This window comes from Corvus brachyrhynchos, unplaced genomic scaffold (genome assembly GCF_000691975.1).
Source record: "Corvus brachyrhynchos isolate BGI_N302 unplaced genomic scaffold, ASM69197v1 scaffold152, whole genome shotgun sequence".
Taxonomy (NCBI): Eukaryota; Metazoa; Chordata; class Aves; order Passeriformes; family Corvidae; genus Corvus; species Corvus brachyrhynchos.
The window spans coordinates 2,023,747-2,031,063 of record NW_008237447.1 but is presented as its reverse complement, the minus strand read 5'-3'; the positions used below and the strand labels follow the sequence as shown (position 1 = coordinate 2,031,063).

The following is a 7,317-nucleotide window of genomic DNA, read 5'->3' as shown; positions in this document are numbered from 1 at the left end:
TGCTGAAAAACTGGGTGCTGGGCAGACAGAGATGAGCTGCTTAGGGTGGTGTGAAATGTCATTTTCCTGCCATCCACAGAGCAAGCTCTCCAGACAGACCTCAGGCACGATCAGGAGATCTTCTGGATACTGCCCACACCAGCCCTGAGAGTGTCAGGTGCTGCTCTCCATGCAAAGAGAAGTCCCCTGAGAAGGACCCAGCCGAATCCATCCAAGATTAGCTCACTCCACTCACCTTTAACTGTTCCTTTCCACAGGGCTAGCTTTCTGCAGGTGTATTAAACTGAGCTGGTGCACAGCAGGATCACTGCTGGCACAAGGAAAGGGACGGGACCATGCAACCAGCAGCATGCACTGGGGATGAGGATCACCTCCTTCTGTGCAGCCAAGTGCTAGATCAGCTCCACCTGCACCCTGAGTGCTCAGGGATGATGCTGCTTCCATAACTAGTGAGTACAACTACTGCTAGAAGAACAACCAAGTGAAATGAGCCCTCTGTCATTTCTTAAGGAATTGTATTCTTGAACTTCTTAAGGAGTGAGGAAGTGATTTCAGCACGATGGACTACAGATCCATCATTACCTGCACTCCCCGCTTCTCTGTTAATTGGGACAAGGAAAATTATAGTAATTTTCTTTAACAGCATCCCAAATGCCTATTTAAGAAAGTAAGATGGCCTTGAGAGAAAACTTTTATGTATACATGTTAAAATAAAAGACTCTAAGCCACAGATTCAGCATGTTTGGAGCCATTTTGGTGTAAGGAAGCAGATCTCAGATTCAGTGAACCCAGGAATTCAGTCTTTGACCAATGTCAGAACACGCAATTTCTCATGCAGGAGAAGTATTCTGCAGGATACAGAAGACAGAAAAATGGTGCAGGTCTCATGCACAGGGATGGACTGCCAAAGGTGCTGCTTGGGCATACAGGGATATGATGCCTTTTCCTGGTCTTAAAATCAAGAGTCAAACACGGTTAGAAGGGAAAAAGGGATTTTACCTTGGTATTTATTTTACGGATCCTTAGGTGCACACGTCCAGGTCGAATGCACTGAAATGCACACCGCAATGCACACCCCCAAAAGATCTGGTATAACATTATAGGTGTTACTAATTAGCATAGCTATCAAAAATTCCCCAATGAGAGGCTCGAATGAGTCCCCCTCCCCAAGGAAGCTTCCCTTGGATGGTTCTATCTCAGTTTACAGAATGTGTTCTGGAGAGGACCTTGGGGTCTGGGGCACACTGATCCCTAACTACGAAGCTTCTAAAATGTTTAGTCTCTTAGCTTGACAAACAAGTCCAAGAATGTAGGCAAAAAGCACTGAGAATACAGAAGTTGTAAAAAGGTATAACAGGGGTATAAAAGAAAAGGCAAAAAATCATCATGGCATCAGAGGGACCCCTGGGCTGGGCACTGCTCTGACTGGAGGGCTGAGAATGCAGCAAGAGAAAAATTGTGCTGCTGCAGCACTGAGCCTGCTGGCCCCAAGGCCACTCAACTCGTGGAGATCAGCAGGGCTGGGGCTCCACGCAGAGACTGGGACAGGAGAACAGTGGTCAACACCTGGCTGGAAAGCTGCTCATCATCAGTCTCCCTCTCCCTCAAGGGCTGCCCCTTCTGACTCTGGTTTTGAAGTCCTCAAGGACAGGAGGAGGTACAAAGCTTTAGAGCTGGACACCATCTAAGTACTGCTCACTGCAGAGTATTTTAGTCCAACAAGAGCAAGCAGGGAATCGATGAGAAGCTAAAGTATGTGGAGAGAAGCTGTTCAAGACAACATCAAAGAAGGTGCATGTGCAGCACAGCCTGCAAACAGGCTGACACCATGGTTTTGTATATCCACACTGCAAACGGGAGTGGAAAACTGCTCAGGAGATATCAAAGAGAGAAAGCAGAGAGTACTTTGAAACGGAAGTGAAAAAATTGAACCTAAAAAGTAACCATGGAGAGAGCTAATTTGAGGAGAGCAGCATGTCCTGGATACAGCCCAGGTCTCCTGGCATTGTCAGTCTTGCTGGGGGGCTGAAAAGAAAGACTGCCTGCACTAACATCAGTGGGCAGACACAGAGCAGGCTGAGTCAGGTTAAGGTGCCACTAGGTGCAAGGATGTATACCCACACCCTTCACCCTTGTGAAATGCATCCAAGATGCTTCATGCACTTGAAGTTCTACTTCTCAGGTCACACCCCTGGGTGCATTTCTCAGGCTGAAGCCCCAAGAGAAACCTTGAACATAACTGACTGCAATCAGCTCAACACACCTGGCTCTTACCGAAGGCTCTCACAGGCAAACCTGCAGAGGATCCAAGTAGCATCATTCCCAGAAGGAAAACCAAATGCAGGAAGAGGTGAATCATAGCTCTGACCCCACAAGGCCAGTGTCATTATCCCCAGTACAGTATCAGGAATGCAGCAGAACATCCAGCATGAGCTCCCTCCCCTGCTGCTTACATTCAGGAGGACAGGGATGTTTGGAGCAGGGGGTGATGGCCAAGTGTGGAGAAAAAGCACCCTGGGGTGCTGGCCTGGGATAAGGAACTGTGCCAAGGAGGTGACAGCAAGTCTATGTAGGGAATCGGTCCCAGAGGACCTGGTAAGTGTGGCAACAGAGCTCCCCAGGGCAAATGGGCTGGACTAGGAGACTACCAGGAATACAAGGTGGGAGAATCGAGCACGCCTCTGCTATTTTCAGAAGAAAAAAGGCTCCAGCTGGGTCACTAATGCAGGTCTGTGCAAGGGGACAGCTCTGGGCCATGCAACACTGAGCCAGTGTTGTCATTTCATGTGTTCAGTGTGCTGGAAGGAAGGAGCAGCACCTCTGAGGCAGAACAGCAGTGAAGGGAAAGGAGTGAGTCCCTGAGCATACAGGAAAGAGGAGACTGCTCTGCACCACAGCCACAGCTGCTGAGAAACAGTCTGAACTCTTCTGAGCACTTCTTGGACTCCTTCATCACTCAAGCAGGAGTACAACCATTTGCCAGATGGAGCAGGCAGCTCCAAAGCAGGGAAGCGGCGCTGTCCTACAGAGCAAAACCACTCTGGGATCAAGCAAGCAGCAAACTTCAGTTTCCAGACTTCACTTCTGTAAGGAAGTTTCCAGCTCATTAACTTTCCTTGTTTAACTTTATTGCAGGATGCTGCCAGAAGCAAGAAGTGTCAGGTTAAAGTAGACTCTTTGTGGCCTTTGAAAACACTTGTTGGAGCCTCTACTCAAGAGTCTTGTCAGTACCCCACTGGCCACCTGTAGAAGAAAAGGCATCTTTCACATCCATCCATGAGAGGATTCCTTGCACACTGAAATTACTAAGAATTACTAAGATGAGATGGAATAAAGGCATTAACAGTAATATCTGAGCTTCATTTGCTAAGGAAAGCTTCTCACTATACTCCACAAATGTCTTGGTAATTAATTATTTGAAAATCAGTCCTCCTCTCCCAGCATTAAGTGTGCCATACAACAGCCTCCTTTTCCAGTTCTCTTCTGCCTCGTGCCCTCCTCATCCTTCCAGCATCCACAGTCACAACCATCCACTGCCTGGCTGCTCAGTCAGTCTTCAGAGAGAAGGAGGAGCATGAGAGTGAATAGTCTCTTTGTGGCTGCCATGGATGGGCTTGGACAGAGGTAAGTGTCCTTCATTTTCCACTCATTAGGTTTCTCAGGCCATTGCTAGCCCAGCCAGGGCACTCTCAGTGGTTTTCTGTGGACAGCAGAAAAGCAGCAGAGGGCTCTGCACCCACCACAATGAAAGGTTTCATGGAGAGCACCGCTCTAGCTCACCCTACTCTCCAAGTAAGGTTCAGGCAAAGGCCACCTCCAGCTCCTCCAAGGCCAGCTTGACGAGCCTCCACCCTCCCCCTCCACGATGGTTTCAACTTGACAGCTCCTAATAAACCAAACTTTAAGAAGCGGCCCCTGGAGAGCCTCTGGAAGCTAATTAATGCTCTAATGAAGAGCATGACTGCCTTGTTTGCTCGATGGCTCCAGGTCAATCAATCTGCTGTAGACTGCCTTGCAGAAAAGCAGCAAGGAGCCAGCACCCCAGCGCCTGCTCAGTTATCATCCCCTGCCGTCCCTCCCCACCCCTCCTCCAATGTTCATTACTGTTAAAAAGCCAGCACCAAGGAGACAGATTTCTAGAGGCCACTGCAGCTTCTCCCCGAACGCCCCATCCAGGATTAGTCACCAAGGAACAGGACAAGGGACAACGCAAGGATGGAGGGGTGGGGAGCAGCATGGGGAGGTGCATGAGTATGAAAGGGGTGAAAAGGTGTTGTCAGGGTGGGGATGTTATGTGAAAGCCCTGCTTTTTTATTCTGTTACTGCCAGAGAGACTCCCCAGTGTTCAGACCCCAGGACTTTGCCGAACCACCCCTCACTTGTGCTGCAGGGGGATGATAAGTGCAGTAACTCACACAATGACAACAGCAGTACTAATACACCAGCACAAATCTGCTCGAGCCTCCTTGCCAAAAGAGAGCCCTCTGCAGACACCCAAGCCTGCCTAGATTGTAGCACGGCCCCCGTCATGCACTGTCTGCTGCCCTTGTCTGAGTCCTGCAGACCACATGGACACGCACTGCTCCCAGACAGCACCTGCTGTCTCAGTGCTCTGTCCCTGGAAACCTGGCAGGGAGAAGCAAGATCCAAGGAAGAGATGGGAACAGAGCCTGCCTGACAGCCTTTGGGTTTCCCCTTGACCTGTCTGGATCTATCTACCACCTTCCTCTCTCAGGCAGGACCCAGAGGTTTCCCCTCCATGCTGTGCAAGGAAGGGGACATGGAACAGTGAGGTCAGCTGGCATCTCAGTGAGAGTACTGAGAGATCAGCTTGAATCCAAACTGTTCCAGGGTCACCTGGATTCAAAAGGAACCACCTGTACCTCTGCTTCCCCTAAAACCCACAAAATCTTCAAGTGCCAGGGAATCACCACATGGCTATTCCATACCAGCCCACTAAGTCTTGCATGCTGGATGCTCTTCTCCACCTGGAAAGGGGGAAGGCAAAAGGCAGGCAATGTCTCTAGATGGGAAAATGGTGGTGAACCCTCAGGGGAAAGGGATGATGGCCTTGGGAATGAAAGAGGGTGTCTTGATGGAGGGAGAGATAGGCTTTTTTTTCATCAGAAGCAGAACAATCATTGTATATTCTTCTGTCTTTATTAAAAATAAGACGAAAGACCCAGGTTTGCAGAGGCAGGCCAGATACTGCAGCGGAAGGGGAGCCCCAAACACGAAAGAGATCTCCACCCCTGCACTTGGGGCTCACTGCAAAGTTCAGGCTGCACTACTGTGCATGGTCTCCTGCCAGCTTTGCTTTCAGGGAAGCAGCTGGCATGAGCCGAGACTTTTATTATTCCTCCCCTTCTGCGGCAGCATGAGCTCACCAAGAAAGAATCAACAGGCAGCTTGAGATATGGAAGTAAAAAGGAGAGCACTGCATTGTAGGCAAATGAAATAACCACAGGCAATCTGGCCAGTCTGGTCCCCAGTCACATCCAACAGCCCCCCACACACCAGCCTGAACTGCTGCCCCAGCCTGCACAAGTTAGAACTCAGCACTGGCCCTAAAGCAGTGCAGGTCTCTGTCCCTGCAAAGCACACATGAGCTTTCAACCCAAGGTGTGCAGGCTTGCGTGACACTGAGCAGCAGGCCAGGAACGGGAGCTTCAGATCCCACTGCTACTGCTGGAGAACTTTAGTGATACCTAAATTCTTTATAAGCTCTCACACAGCCAGCACCCTTTCTAGGGACCTTCCTCACACTGCCAGTCCTTAAAACAGCTTCCTGCCAGAGGGATCAGAACGTCACACTCAAAGGTCAAATCTGGCTCAGATGCCACGCAGGACACTTGTGCCTTCCTGCCTGCAGACCTTGTACTCAGAGCTGGGTTAATGCTGCCATTGCCTGCCTTTCTTACTCCCTCCTTCAGGCCCTACATGTTTCATTTCTCAAAATACTGCTCATTTCTTCTGGGAGTAGGGAAGGACTGGATGTTTCAAGCTGCTGGCACTCCCTCAGCATTACCTGTTTGCCACAAGATAGCCATAGGTGAAATTACTTTGCAGCCACATTAACACATGCAATTCAAAATCAGCACTGCCATCTCTGCAGTGACTAAACCACCCAGCACAGATGACATCTAGAAACACCACCCCACTGCAAGAGTGCCAAGGAGAGGCAGTCTGAGCGCTGAAATGGCAAACCAACACCAGGAGAAGCTCTGGCACCCTATTCCTTAGGGATGCAGGAATTCACAAAGCAAGGAGGTCACCACTAATTTACCTTTCTCTCCTCAACACACTTCAAAGGCTGACATATACTTATTTTCATGTCTGCACCTGGAACCTGTCAAATAGAAAAGTCACTCAAACAAGGAGCAGGGGTTTAAGAGGGAACTAGAATCCCAACATTATCTTACAATCTAGAAACACATGCTGGCTCCATTTGCCAAAAGACCTCATGACAAGCCTTCTTTGTGGTGTCCCTTAGTGGACTGGTAGTGGAGATAGGTGACCCAAGCATATGGGTCAAGGCAGATACTCATGGCTAATGGGAAAGGAAAAGCTAGGAGCAAGACAGCAAACAGCAACCTGAAGTTACCTCACATGACGGTGACTGTAGAGGCACAGAATTAGACAGACAGTGCTCTCAGTGCTTAATCATTCTGGGGTCCTGAATGATCCCTTTTGAAGAAGCCCTGGATATTTATCTGAAACCCAGCTCCCGCTTCAACAGCACAGGTTTGACTGGGAAGGCTCTAGGACATTCATTCAGAAGTGTCTGGGGAAGTTGTGTCCCACATCATCCTGGATCCTCTCTGGAGATTATCCAGCCAAAGACCCAGGAATGACACAACACGACCCTCTGCCACCTGCAAAACCAGAGAGAACCAAAGCAGTCCCTGGTCGGACTGCCAATACCACATTCATGGAGAACATCAACCACTCGCTCCCAGAGGCCACCTGGGACATGGAAACAAACACAGAGAGGGTGCAGCCACGGTGCTCGGAGAGCTTTGGGGAGTCCCTCTTCTCTTCCATCCCAGCTTGTGAGCTGTAAAGCCTCAAACATTATGCAGGGCTCATTGAACTGACAGCTAAGATTTGTGTTGCAGTCATTCGCTGAGCAGCTGTGAGACAGGGAGAGGTGAAAACCATGGAGACCTAGACAACTTGTTCTCTTAATGCATCACTTGAGGGTTACTGCCCCAGGAAAGAACAACAGGCTGCCAGAGCACAGTTTAATTGTCCTGCCTGCCACCCTGAGCTGTGACACACAGGCTCTCTTCCGGATGCTGTTATCAAGGATTTCTC

General features: G+C 49.5%; 1 protein-coding gene across 1 annotated transcript in view; it reads right to left on the bottom strand.

Annotated features, from left to right (window-relative positions):
• Positions 1–7,317, bottom strand: part of IGSF3 (immunoglobulin superfamily member 3) — a 69,653-nt gene that overhangs the window by 17,832 nt on the left and 44,504 nt on the right. The window lies entirely within an intron of this gene.